Source organism: Pleurodeles waltl, chromosome 4_2 (genome assembly GCF_031143425.1).
Source record: "Pleurodeles waltl isolate 20211129_DDA chromosome 4_2, aPleWal1.hap1.20221129, whole genome shotgun sequence".
Taxonomy (NCBI): domain Eukaryota; kingdom Metazoa; phylum Chordata; class Amphibia; order Caudata; family Salamandridae; genus Pleurodeles; species Pleurodeles waltl.
Window position 1 is genome coordinate 1,017,958,448 of NC_090443.1, and position 14,193 is coordinate 1,017,972,640.

Sequence of the window (14,193 nt, forward strand, 5' to 3'; positions counted from 1 at the left end):
GCACTGCACAATGTCCCTCACTAAAGCACTGCACAGTCCCTCACTAAAGCACTGCACAATGTACCTCACTAAAGCACTGCACAGTCCCTCACTAAAGCGCTACACACGTCTCTCACTAAAGCCCTGCACAATGTCCCTCATTAAAGTACTGCACAGGTGTCTCACTATAGCACTGCACTGTGCCCCTCACTAAAGCACTGCACTGTATCCCTCACTAAATCACTGCACTATGCCCCTCACTAAAGCACTGCACTCTGCACATCACTAAAGCACTGCATGCAGTGGCTCTCACTGCAGTGCTGTAGGGAAGACAGAGCGGCGCTCCACAAAGGACAACTGGAGGCCCCCACAGGCATCACCTGCAGCACGTGCTGCTCCTGTTCCCAGCAGGCGCTGCAGAGAGGGGCTGCAGGCGCTGCACTGATGGGCTGCAGGCGCTGCAATGAGGGGTTGGAACTGCTGCACTGAGAGGTTCCAGGCGCTGCACTGAGGGGCTGCAGGCGCTGTATTGAGTGGGCTGCAGCCGCTGTACTGAGGAGCTCCAGGCGCTGCACTGAGGGGCTGTAGTCGCTGCACTGAGAGGCTACAGGCACTGCAATGAGGGGTTCCAGGCACAACACTGCACTAAGGGCTACAAGGTGCTGCATTGAGGGGCTTCAGGCGCTGCACTGAAGGGCTGCAAGTGCTGCACTGGGGGGCTGTAGTCTTCTTCTTTCCAAGCCCTCTTCCCAGGTCCTTTCCATTATTGGGCTCTCCAGAGGTTAAAAATGTGGCATTTAAGAAAGGGCCTCGCATACTCAGACTCCGTTTGGTTAGATCAGGATTACCACGTGGAACTTCAATGGTGGCTCCTCCATTTAGATGCCGGGAACGGCAGAACAATTTTTGCATCAGCCCCAGATCTTGTGTTAGAATCAGATGCAAGCCTCTCGGGTTGGAGAGTCTGCTGTGGTCCAATATTGACTGGAGGTACATGGTCTTTAGAGGAGTCCAAATTGCATATACATTGTTTAGAGATGATTGCAGGCTCCTTTGCAATCAGAAGCCTTCCAAAGAACAGAGTTTGCTGCGCTATCCTTCTCAGAATGGACAACATTTCGGCAGTAATATATATAAACCATTTAGGGGGTGCGAAATCCAAACCTCTTGCGAAACTGGCCAAAGCCTTCTGAGAATATTGCCTTTCAAACCAACTTTTGGTTCGTGCAGAGTATCTTCCGGGCAACCTCAATGCCGTAGCGGATTGCCACTCTCTGCATTTCCGGGATTCAAGGGACTGGAAACTCCATCCCGTAATCTTTCATTCCATCCAGGACAAATGGTCCTGTCACTGTAAATAGATCTTTTTGTCTTCCGTCTCAACTCCCAGCTCCCTCAATTTTACAGTTGGCACCCGGATCCATTGGCACCAGCCTCAGATGCTTTCTCTCAGGACTGGTCTGTTTCCCTAAATTACGACTTGCCCCCCTTTCTCATGATCAACAGGCTACTTGCACAGGTAAGGCATCAAAAGGCAACTCTAGTTCTCATAGCTCCCTTCTGGCAGTCCCAGGTTCATGGTATGAAGTTTGGTCTGGCTTTGGTATCTGGTTCCACGGTCAGCAGCTAGTCAGTGAAGTGGACCTCACTGGCTTGGTGGTTTCTTGAGGTTGCAGAGTGATGCCTTCAGACTGGAAGGAGATCTTTGGTGAGTTTTGAAGAGTGGAGGTCCTCTGGGTGTTTTTAGAGTCCGTTCTGTGTCCACGCAACCAGTCAGCAGCAATTGTCGAGTCCTGGGTGCAGCAGGCAGGGTTTTGTGCCTTTTCTTTGTGCAGCAGGTCTTCAGTTCTCATGCCTTGAGTCTACTTTGTTGCTGGTCTTCTTGAGTCCTTAGAATATGATTTCTTGGTCTAAGGATGCTCACTAAATACTGTATTTAGTGGGCGTGTTAGGGAGAACCCGGTAGTGACCAGTGGGTCACCTACCTTTGGGTGGCTACACCCACTAAGTGACCACTTCCTGTGGGCAGAGGTCACTTCCATACACCTGATTGGCTATTTTCCTTCCATCCAAGATGGAGGAAAATGAAATAGAGAGTCCACCTCCCATGCAACACCTTAGGGGTGATTGGATGCTAGGTAGGGCCACTCCTCCTGTCCTTTGTTTGATTTTCCACCATTGCTGCTGCCAAAAGTGGGAGTTTGCAAAAGGGGCAGCCATCTTCTGCTTGCAGCAGGCCTGGAGGTCAAGTTTCAAAGGTGGTAAGTCCTTTAAAGCTCGTCAGCAGTGTACATTCCTGAGGGAGAGGGTTTTAGCATCTCCACCCAGGAAGGGCTCTGTTCTGATTCCCAGAGAGAAGGATCTCTCACCCCAGGGATGCAGATTTGAGTCTGGAGGTGGCAGGCTTGATAAGACCGGCTAGCAACCATGCCAGGGTAGTTAGCTTTTACAGGGAGCACCTCTAAGGTCACTCCTGGGTACATGTGGTTAATCAATCCAATACTGGTACCAGTTTGGATTTATTATTCTGAGTTGTTTGAGACCAAACAACCCAGGGTTCAGAGTGACCATCATGTAGCTGTGAAACTCATATTGACCAGTGTCCAGCTCGTGCATTTAAAATGGCTGCTCTGTTCACTCACTGTGTCCCAGGTTTGGAAAGGACACAGTGGGGGCATATCACTCATGCAGCTATGCCCTCACATACATCATAGTGCACCCTGCCTTAGGGCTGGAAGGCCTGCCAAAGGGGTGTCTTACCTATAGCGTATGCAGTGTATATTGGACAGGGCACACAGGCAGTGTGCCATGTCGAGTTTTTGTTTTAGGTTTGCGTCAAAGCACTCAGCCTACAATGATAGAGATGGGTAGATCTGGATGCCTGGCCCTAGAGGGTGGCTCAACGACTGCTGCTGCCCTCAGGGGCCTACCCTTAGCACCACATGCCCTGGGTACCTAAGTAGCATTTATTAGGGACTTATAGTGGCAGCTAAAGGTGTTGCCAGTTGTGCCAATGCCTCACAACAGCTCAGGGAAAGAGATCTGACCCAGGGAACCTGGTTAGCAGGGGCTCTGGGCACTAACAACTTTTTGGCTACATTACATACCAGGCAAAAAATGGGGTCTAGCCATGTCTGTGCAGTGGTTAAACACACAGAAGCATCAGTAACATGCACGAGTGGGAAGGAAACAGCCCAAAAAAGATACAACAGAGAGTTAGGGAGAGAGAAATACAAAAAGAGGCAAAGAGAAAATAAACTACTGAGACTGAAAAGAAGAATAAAGACTGACAGAGAAAAAGCTGAGAATAATACAGGCTCAGGATGAAACAGAGAGACCAAACGGGTTAACAGAAATGTGCAGAGGACGCCAAACTGCACTTGTGATTTTGATCAAATGCAACAAGGAGCCCAAGTTTGAAAGGACATAAAACCGTCAGGTACTAAGGACATTTTTCCAAACCTTAACCTCTCAGTCCTCAAGGAGGCGTGGGAAAGTAAGGGATTGTGTGGGGAGGCAATGAGGACATATAGCGCCTACAGCCCCTGTCTTTCTAGTACAGCACTTGCGTGGGCTGTCAGCAGTGGCCAGGGATGCTTTGAGCCGGGGTGAACAGCACTGCAGCACCTGCCAAATGGTGCCCACCTGACCTACTGGACAAAGAGTCTGACTGTGGATCAGAAAGTTGAGGGTCCAAGTCCCTTTGTGGTTGGGTGTTTTATCAACTGCTGAAAAAGCGCTTTTTTCATTAAGCGACACGTAGGCCGCAGGTGAGGCGTGTATTTCTGCAGCACACTCGGAAAGAGGAAATGCCTCAGAGGATTTTTTTGCCCAATACGGTGTCCCTTCCTGCACAAAAACAATCCTGCTTACAGCGCAGGCACCTGGCGCTCAGCAGCACATTGTGCGCTGGGAAAAGCCAGAAATGCGCCTCCAATATTAAGAACGGCGCATTCCCGCCCTTCCCCATCACGCAGCACAGCAAGGTGACTGGCGGCTCCGCGTGACGCGATGATAACTAGGCCCAGAATCTAAAGCTGCAAAAGACAAATTTTTTACATAAACATGTCTCTTTTTTTGACAAACACATTTTCTCAGCTCAGACATTGAGTCCATCTAATGTAATTGAGAAATCCCGGGAAATAAAGCCGGATAAAATGCGCACCCTACATAGTGATGGACGATTTACTCACTCAAGGATGAGAGACTGTATGTGTAAACCAGCTGGAAAAGGCACAAACCGCGCTCCTATCCACAAACATCAAGCAAGGGGTCTGAAAACACTTATTTTATCAACCTTTGGAAATATAAAGAAAAGAAAACGTTGAGCATCGCCGTTTCGCACAGAGAGTGAAAGTTACAGGTTTTGTGACAAACCGGGGCGGCCCCCCCAAATCACAGCCTCGTGGCAGCAGCGGGGTCACGTGCGAAGGTTCCTTTAAAATGAAACTCATCTCAGTGAGGATTTTATCACCGTTTTTGTATCAGCAAAATGTTATGGACACTTAGGGGACATCGTCCGGCTTTAATCCCTCACGATGTGACAGAAAGTAGGATCGCAATAAATGAATAATTATCACAAATGTATAGAACAAAAAACACAGGAAAAACCAAATACATGAAAAAAAAAGACACCTTCCCATACCGGGAGTCGAACCCGGGCCGCCTGGGTGAAAACCAGGAATCCTAACCGCTAGACCATATGGGAGCACTTGAGTCTCATGCTGGGACAAACTGGAGGTAAAGAGACCCACAGTGAGACAGTCAGACAGTGAGGGACTGAGAGGGGTAAAAATACTACAACAAATTGGAGGTAAAGAGACGCACAGTGAGACAACAAACAGTGAAGACGCAGAGGGGGCCGGGGAGACCCCAGGGGCTGCTGTGTCCAGATGAGGTGACTCCTCCCACATTGCTGTGGTTGTGTCATGTGACAGCCCCCTAATACCACAGGAGTGAGGTGCAGCTCGAGGCGCTTTACAGACACAAGTGATTCCCTCCGCAGCAGAGCATGAGAATGAGGGGAATAAAGAGGAGCGACGAGGGGCTGGGATAGAAGCTTGGGGGACCCCTCCCTGCCCCCCAATGTGTCCAGCTCACAACCGAGGCCGCTCTGAGCCTGGGAGTGACAGGAGGGGCCCCCAGAGGACGCTTTACCACTGTGACCGCGTGGCCTAGTGGATAAGGCGTTTCACTTTGGATCAGAAGATTGAGGGTTCGAGTCCCTTCGTGGCCGGACTCCTTCAGCAGCTCCAGGATATAAATGTGTATGAAACCCACGATAAGTGCGCGCACTTGAGTGTCTCTACTTTTAGAGCAGAGGATGCTGGGGGGGGGGGGGGGTGATTGAAAGAAATGCGCACAAGACCTTGTTTACAAAGGCTGCCACGAATTTGCTCCAACATCCTGCAATGTGCCCCCCCCCCCCCACTGAAGCTCTGGCTGTGCCCCTCACTAAAGCACTGCAGGGCGTCCCTCACTAAAACTCTGTTCAGCTTCCCTCACTGAAGCACTGCACACTGTCCCCCACTGAAGCACTGCACTGTGTCCCTCACTAAAGCACTGCACTGTGTCCCTCACTGAAGCAAAGCAATGTGTCCCTCACTAAAGCACTGCACAGTGTCCCCCACTGAAGCACTGCACTGTGTCCCTCACTAAAGCACTGCACAGTGTCCCCCACTGAAGCACTGCACTGTGTCCCTCACTGAAGCAAAGCAATGTGTCCCTCACTAAAGCACTACATGCAGTGACTGTCACTGCAGCACTGTAGGGAAGACACTGCAGCTCTGCACAGAGGACACCTGGAGGCCCCCACAGGCATCACCTGCAGCTTGTGCTGCACCTGTTCCCAGCAGGTGCTGCACTGACGGGTGCAGGCACTGCACTGTGAGGCTGCAGGCACTGCACTGAGTGTCTGCAGCTGCTGCAGTGAGGGGTGCAGACGCTGTACTGAGGGCTGCAGACGCTGCACTGAGATGCTGCACCCGCTGCACTGAGGGGCTGCAGCTGCTGCTCTGAGGGGCTGCAGGCGCTGCACTGAGTGGCTGCAGGTGCTGCACTGAGGCTGCATGTGCTGCACTCAGGGGTGATGGCGCTGCACTGAGGGCTGCAGGCGCTGCACTGAGAGGCTGCAGTTGCTGCACTGAGGGGCTACAGGGCGCTGCACTGAGGGGCTGCAGTTGTTGCACTGAGGGGCTGCAGGCGCTGCACTGAGGGGCTGCAGGTGCTGCACTGAGGGGCTACAGGGCACTGCACTGAGAGGCTGCAGTTGCTGCACTGAGGGGATACAGGGCGCTGCACTGAGGGGCTGCAGGCGTTGCATTGAGACAGGACACAAAACACTACCCTGTGTGTAAATACCACAAACCAACTAAAGGTGACGTTTCACCATTGTTGTGGGCGGAGCTACACAGTGCTTGGATGGTGATTGGACAATAAAAGACAAACCTCAGGGACCCCCTGGTATCAATATGTGGTCAGAGGACAAGTGTCCGTCACTTTATAACTTACAAGTGCGGGGGGGACAGTTGGGTTTGTTTACGCGCGGTGGTTTCTGGGTAATATGCTGAAGGTAATAAGCACACACGGGGGGAACGGAGTGGAAATAAGATGAAGTGGGATCTCTGTAACCCTTTGGGTTTGAGAACAGAGAGGTTGTGGGAACTGAACCGGGACCACCAGGATGAAAAGCAGGAATCTTAACCACTAGAACACATGGAGACAGCTGGTCACTCCCTGGGTTTAGTACATTTGAGAGTGGACGGTGACCACATGGTCAGTCATTGGTTGTTCCAGTGTTGAGAGCACAACGAGTCTCTAGAAAAAGAGAAGAACAAGAAATAAATTACTCCACTCTTGCATGAATCCCGGTTTGTGGGGTGAGGCTGGTGATTACCGCTCTGGGCAGCGGTAACACAGAGACCCACAGTAACATGCATTAGTGGGAAGGAAACAGCCCAACAAAGACTCCACAGAGAGTTAGGGAGAGAGGAATACAAACAGAGGCAAAGAGAAAATAAACCACCGAGACTGGAAAGAGGAATAAAGACTGACAGAGAAAAGGATGAGAATAATACAGGCTCAGGATGAAAGAAAAGAGACAAAGCGGGCAAACAGAGGTGGCGGAGGCTTCAACCCGCACTTGTGATCTTGTTCACACGCGACGAGGATCCGGATAGGACACAAACCTTAACGCGTTTACAACTCATCACCTCTCAGTCCTCCAGGAAGCGGGGGAAAGGGGGCGATGGTATCGAGCAGCAGTGAGGACATATAGCGCCTGGAGACAAGTGCTTGTGAGCAGAGGGCGCGCTTTCTTTCTGTAAAGCACATGAGTGGATGTCAGCAGCGGCCAGGGGTGCTCGGAGACGGATGAATAGTACATATATAGGGCAGTACCTAAGCGACCGCGTGGCCTAATGGATAAGGCGTCTGACTTCGAATCAGAAGATTGAGGGTTCGAGTCCCTTCGTGGTCGGATATTTTTTCAGGCACTACAGAAAATACATTTTATGTTTTGACAATCATGCCCGCATTTGAATGTTTCTGTTCTTAAAAGAGTGCAACTTTCTACGGAGGAGGTGGTGACTCTGACACATAAAACCTCTTGTAGAAATGTTACGCAATGTTTCAATTCATAAACTCGCGGTTAAAATCCTAAAGTGTAACCTTCTGTTCTAAAGCCCTGACCCGCGCCCCTCACTAAAGCACTGCTCGATGTCCCTCACTAAAGCACTAAAGCAGTGCACACTGTATCTCACTAAAGCACTACACCGTGTCCTCACTAAAGCACTGCACTGCACCTCTCATTAAACCACTGCACGGTGTCCCTCACTAAAGCACCGCAGTGTCCCTCACTAAAGCACTGCAGGGTGTCCCTCACTAAAGCACTGCAGGGTGTCCCTCACTAAAGCACTGCAGGGTGTCCCTCACTAAAGCATTGCAGGGTGTCCCTCACTAAAGCAGTGCACAGCATCAATCACTAAAGCACTGCACAGTGTCCTCACTAAAGCACCGCAGGACGACCCACACTGAAACACTGCACAGCATCCCCCACTAAAGCACTGCACACTGTGGGGCATATTTATACTCCGTTTGTGCCGAATTTGCGTCGTTTTTTTCGACGCAAATTAGACGCAAAACTAACTCCATATTTATACTTTGGCGTTAGACGTGTCTAGCGACAAAGTTCATAGAGTTAGCGTCATTTTTTTGCGTGAACACCTTCCTTGCGTTAATGATATGCAAGGTAGGCGTTCCCGTCTTAAAAAATGACTCCGATGCATATGCGTCGGATTTATACTCCCGGGCAAAAATGATGCCCGGGAGTGGGTGGGTCTAAAAAACTCGCATTAGCGCCGGATTTTAGCGCCTGGGTCAGGGCAGGAGTTAAGGGACCTGTGGGCTCAGAATGAGCCCAGAGGTGCCCTCCCCTGCCCCCAGGGACACCCCCTGCCACCCTTGCCCACCCCAGGAGGACACCCAAGGATGGAGGGACCCACCCCAGGGACATTAAGGTAAGTCCAGGTAAGTATTTTTTTTTGTGGCATAGGGGGGCCTGATTTGTGCCCCCCTACATGCCACTATGCCCAATGACCATGCCCAGGGGACAGAAGTCCCCTGGGCATGGACATTGGGGAAGGGGGCATGACTCCTGTCTTTGCTAAGACAGGAGTCATTTCAATGGGGGATGGGCGTCGTAAAAAAATGGCGCAAATCGGGTTGTGGCGATTTTTTTGCCTCAGCCTAACTTGCACCATTTGTGGACGCCCATACGCCATTTTCCCCCTACGCCGGCGCTGCCTGGTGTACGTCGTTTTTTTTAACGCACACTAGACAGCGCCGGCGGCTAACGCCGGCTAACGTCATTCAATAAATACGGCGCCCGCATGGCGCTTCAGAATGGCGTTAGCCGGCGCTAATTTTTTTGACGCAAAACTGCGTTGGCGCAGTTTTGCGTCAAAAAGTATAAATATGGGCCTGTATCTCACTGAAGCACTGCACGGTGTTCCTCACTAAACCACTGCACTGTGCCCCTCACTAAACCACTGCACGGTGTCCCTCACTAAAGCAGTGCACAGCATCCATCACTAAAGCACTACACCGTGTCCTCACTAAAGCACTGCACTGCACCTCTCATTAAACCACTGCACGGTGTCCTTCACTAAAGCACCGCAGGGCGTCCCACACTGAAACACTGCACAGCATCCTCCACTAAAGCACTGCACACTGTATCTCACTTAAGCACTGCACGGTGTTCCTCACTAAAGCACTGCAAAGTGTCCCTCATTAAAGCACTGCACACTGTATCTCACTCGGTGCTTTAAATGGAAAAATAGAAGTGCAGGTACTCTGTAATAGAGTACCTGCTTGTTTCTGAGATATGCCGGTACTCTCCCTCTCAAAATAAAAAAGTGCCGGTACTCAGTACCGGAGAGTACCGGCCCATTTAAAGCACTGATCTCACTGAAGCACTGCATGGTGTTCCTCACTAAAGCACTGCAAAGTGTCCCTCACTAAACCACTTCAGCGTCCCTCACTAAAGCACTGCACAGCACCCCTCACTAAAGAACTGCAGTGTGCCCCTCACTAAAGCACTTTAATGTCCCTTACTAAAGCACTGCACGGTGTCCCTCACTAAATCACTGCACGGTGTCCCTCGCTAAATCACTGCTCGGTGTCCCTCACTAAAGCACTTCAGTGTCCTTCACTAAAGAACTGCACGATGTCCCCCACAAAAGCACTGCACAGGGTCTCTCACTAAAGCACTACGCAGCACCCCTCACTAAAGCACTGCACTGTAGCCCTCACTAAAGCACTCTAATTGCGCTTACTAAAGCACTGCACGGTGCCCCTCACTAAATTACTGCACAGTGTCCCTCACTAAAGCACTGCACCACGCCCCTCACCAAACCACTGCACGGTGTCCCTCACTAAAGCAGTTCACAGCATCAATCACTAAAGCACTGCACTGTGTCCCTCACTAAAGCACCGCAGGACGACCCACACTGAAACACTGCACAGCATCCCATACAAAAGCACTGCACACTGTATCTCACTGAAGCACTGCAGGGCGTCCCTCACTAAAACACTGCACAGCATCCCTCACAAGCACTGCACTGTGCCCCTCACTAAAGCACTTCAGTGTCCCTCACTAAAGGACGTTAGTGTCCCTCACTAAAGCACATTAGTGTCCCTCACTAAAGCACTGCACGGCACCTCTCACTAAAGCTCTTCAGTGTCCCTTACTAAAGCACTTCACGGTGTCCTTCACTAAATTACTGCACGGTGTCGCTCTCTAAAGCACTTCAGTGTCCCTCACTAATGAACTGCACGGTGTGCCCCACAAAAACACTGCACAGCGTCTCTCACTAAAGCACTGCACAGCACCACTCACTAAAGCACTGCACTGTGGCCCTCACTAAAGCACTTTAGTGTCCCTCACGAAAACACTTTAGTGTCCCTCACTAAAGCACTGCACTGTGCCACTCACTAAAGCACTGTACGCGTCTTTCACTAAAACACTGCACAGCACCCCTCATTAAAGCACTGGACAGCAAACCTCACTAAAGCATTGCTCTGTGTCCCTGACTAAAGAACTGTACGTGTCCTTCACTAAACCACTGCATAGTGTCCCTCACTAAAGCACTGCACAGCACCCCTCACTAAAGCACTACACTGTGATCCTCACTAAAGCACTGTACCCCTCACTAAAGCATCGTACGTGCCCGTCAATAAAGCACTGCACTGTGTCCCACACTAAATCACTGTACGTGTCCTTCACTAAAGCACTGCACTGAGACCATTACTAAATCACTGTACGTGTCCTTCACTAAAGCACTGCACTGAGACCATTACTAAATCACTGGACGTGTCCTTCTGAAAAGCACTGCACAGCACCCCTCACTAAAGCACTGCACGACATCCCTCACCAAAGCACTGTACTTTGCCCCTCACTGAAGCACTGAACAGTGTCCCTCACTAAAGCACTGCACAGCATCCCTCAGTAAAGTGCTGCACTGTGCCTCTTATTAAAGCACTGTACAGCATCCCTCACTAAAGTGCTGCACTGTGTCCCTCACTAAAGCACTGCACATTGTCCCTCACTAAAGCACTGTACGGAGCGGCCCTCACTGGAGTGCTGTAGGGAAGACAGTGACACTGCAGCGATACACAGAGGACACCTGGAGACCCTCACAGGCATCACCTGTTCCCAACAGGCGCTGCATGAGGGTCTGCAGGCGCTGCGCTTAGGGGCTGCAGGCGCTGCACTGAGGGGCAGCAGGTGCTGTACTGAGGTGTTACAGGTGCTGCACTGAGGGGCTGCAGGCACTGCACTGAGGGGCTGCAGGCACTGCACTGAGGGGTTGCAGGCGCTGCACTGAGGTGCTATAGGCGCTGTACTGAGGGGTTGCAGGTGCTGTACTAAGGTGCTACAGGCACTGTACTGAGGGGCTGCAGGTGCTGCACTGAGGGGTTGCAGGTGTTGTACTGACGTGCTACAGGCGCTGCACTGAGGGGTTGCAGGTGCTGTACTGAGGGGCTGCAGGCACTGCACTGAGGGGTTGCAGGCGCTGCACTGAGGTGCTATAGGCGCTTTACTGAGGGGTTGCAGGCGCTGTACTAAGGTACTACAGGCACTGTACTGAGGGGCTGCAGGTGCTGCACTGAGGGGTTGCAGGTGCTGTACTGACGTGCTACAGGCGCTGCACTGAGGGGTTGCAGGTGCTGTACTGAGGGGTTGCAGGTGCTGCACTGAGGGGCAGCAGGTGCTGTACTGAGGTGTTACAGGCGCTGCACTGAGGGGCTGCAGGCACTGCACTGAGGGGCTGCAGGCACTGCACTGAGGGTTTGCAGGCGCTGCACTGAGGTGCTATAGGCGCTGTACTGAGGGGTTGCAGGCGCTGTACTAAGGTGCTACAGGCACTGTACTGAGGGGCTGCAGGTGCTGCACTGAGGGGTTGCAGGTGCTGTACTGACGTGCTACAGGCGCTGCACTGAGGGGTTGCAGGTGCTGTACTGAGGTGCTACAGGCGCTGCACTGAGCAGAAACTAAGTGACCGCGGGCAGAGGAGCCAACAAACTTCTTTTCTGTTCACACTCCTTCAACTGCTGCTCGAGGTATTGTCCCACCTTGGCCCCTGTTGAGGCCATAAACTCTTTCAGGTCTGCCCCTTTTTTTTAAATGTTAGGACCCGGAGGCCTCCATACAACCCCCACTCCCCACCAGAAATACACAAACCGACAACTTTAATCGTTGGAAGTGGTTTATTCAAACATTAAACATCTTATAACTTTTTAAGCATACTAGATATTCCCGAGAGTACTGGGTATCCGTTTACCAAACACTTAACATATTTACATTTTCATATCTACATGTCATGAGCATTTGTGACCATAAATCAATTCTGACAGGATCCCTTCCTGTCCTGAACCACCATTGGACCACACAGGTGACCCATCTATCACCTGAATCCCTAGGAGGGGCGGTTACCCTGACTACACTGTACCTTGTCCTCATGCTTCGGGTTCCGCCCCCTCCTCCAAACACCAATCAGACTCGGGGTGTAACGGGGAGGCCAAGAGCTGGAGCCCCATGTTCCCCCCAGCGATCTGAGCTGCCTTACCCCTTGATCTGGTGTGTACATCCGTTGGTTGGCTCAGAACTTCAGGATCCTATCCCAGGTGTCCTCCCGGGGACCCCACCTTGGGGACAACCCCTGTTGCTTCTAGTCACATTTATATCTCAATTTCCGCAATACACATGGCTACCACCTAACAGAAGGAGAGGGTGGGTGGGTCAAACGCGGGACCCCGCTCACGTCCAGCCGCAGCAAAATGGTAAAGAAGGGCTAGCCTTCTTGGGGGGAGCCTTTAAATAGCCCCCCACCAGTTCGCTGCGGCCGGATCCAGTCAGGGCCCGACACGGACCCAGCGTCTGCTCCAGGGAAGCACTTCCGCCCCCGGGCCTCGTGAGGCCCGGGGGCGGAAGTCCGGTCGGCCCCCTGCGCACCACAGGTGCGTGCCTGAGAGGAGTGCTGGGCCTCGGAGCCCCCGGCTCCTAACGGGCCGCGCCCCCCCTCTTTGGCGGGGGCGCTTTACCCTAATGTGTGCTAATTACAGTGTGACGCTGCATCAGCCCCGGAAAGACCATTTCCCTCCCCTGCACTTTTAAAAACCTCGCTTGCCTCCAAGCAAACAAACTTTGGCAAAGCCAATAGGTGTCGCCTATGCCAGATCTATGTTTCCTCAATCTTCTTCAGCGGTGTTGCCCAGCAGCATGCCTGCGGTGCCGGAAGGCAGAAAATGTAATAACAAGCATTTGCAATACAATGGGTCTCATATTTTGTCGAATTAGAGCTATTAGCGTTGTAAACTCCTAACCAGAATTTTCTTGCCACATTAAATGAAAAAAAAAAAGAACGTGATCGCACTGCCTAAAACACAGCACGATCACGCTGCGAAAAAAAGAGAAAAAATAGTCCAGAAACTATATGGATAACATGAAGCCTTGTATGTTTCCAGTTGTTGGTCGGTGCGCTCAAGAAGGGCTAAGCACCGGAAAAGGCATAACGTGTCCATGCCTTACACTAATAAAAGTAAGCAGATTTTAAAAGGCAAACCCACGAACCATTGTAAGGGACTGACGTGACATTGGCGTAGTTAGAAGCACAAAGAGAGATTACATCAGGCAACGCAGTGCTTTGCGGTCCCCCTAAAAAGTGCTATGACCCAGCGATCGCTGGCCTCGCCATAGCACTCCTTTTTTAAAAACTTTCAACCATGTTGTACAGCAGGCACGCCGTGGTACTCCAAGGCTTAAAACACTGAAAAGCCAAATAGTAAAGCTGTTTGGCTTTGTCATTGTTTTCTTTGCTATGTTGTACAGCTGCATCGCTGCTGCGCAGCATGGTTGAAAGAAATAACAAGCATTTGCAATGCAATGGGTCTCGCCTTTGCTTGAGTTAGAGCTATTCACGTTGTAAACTCCTAACTGGACTTTTCTTGCCACATAAATTGAAAATGTAGAGTAAAACAGTTTCACATAAGTGAGGCAATTCAAAGTGCCACAGCCACCATGAGCACGAAGGAGAGACTCAAAAGGAAAAAGAAGTTCACTCGCAGTCAAACATATTGGCAAAAGTGCAATTATCCATGTTAGAGGGTCGGTCCTCAAAGCGGTAACAAAACCGCCCCAAGGAGGGACAAACGTAA

At 51.2% G+C, this 14,193-nt stretch overlaps 2 non-coding genes across 2 annotated transcripts; one reads left to right on the top strand and one right to left on the bottom strand.

Moving 5' to 3' along the window:
• Positions 1-4,615: 4,615 nt before the first annotated feature.
• On the bottom strand, positions 4,616-4,687 carry TRNAE-UUC (transfer RNA glutamic acid (anticodon UUC)). Its single transcript has one exon. It is a non-coding gene; the product is annotated as a tRNA-Glu (tRNA).
• Positions 4,688-7,383: 2,696 nt separating this feature from the next.
• TRNAR-UCG (transfer RNA arginine (anticodon UCG)) lies at positions 7,384-7,456 on the top strand. The gene has a single exon. It is a non-coding gene; the product is annotated as a tRNA-Arg (tRNA).
• The last annotated feature ends 6,737 nt before the right edge of the window (positions 7,457-14,193 follow it).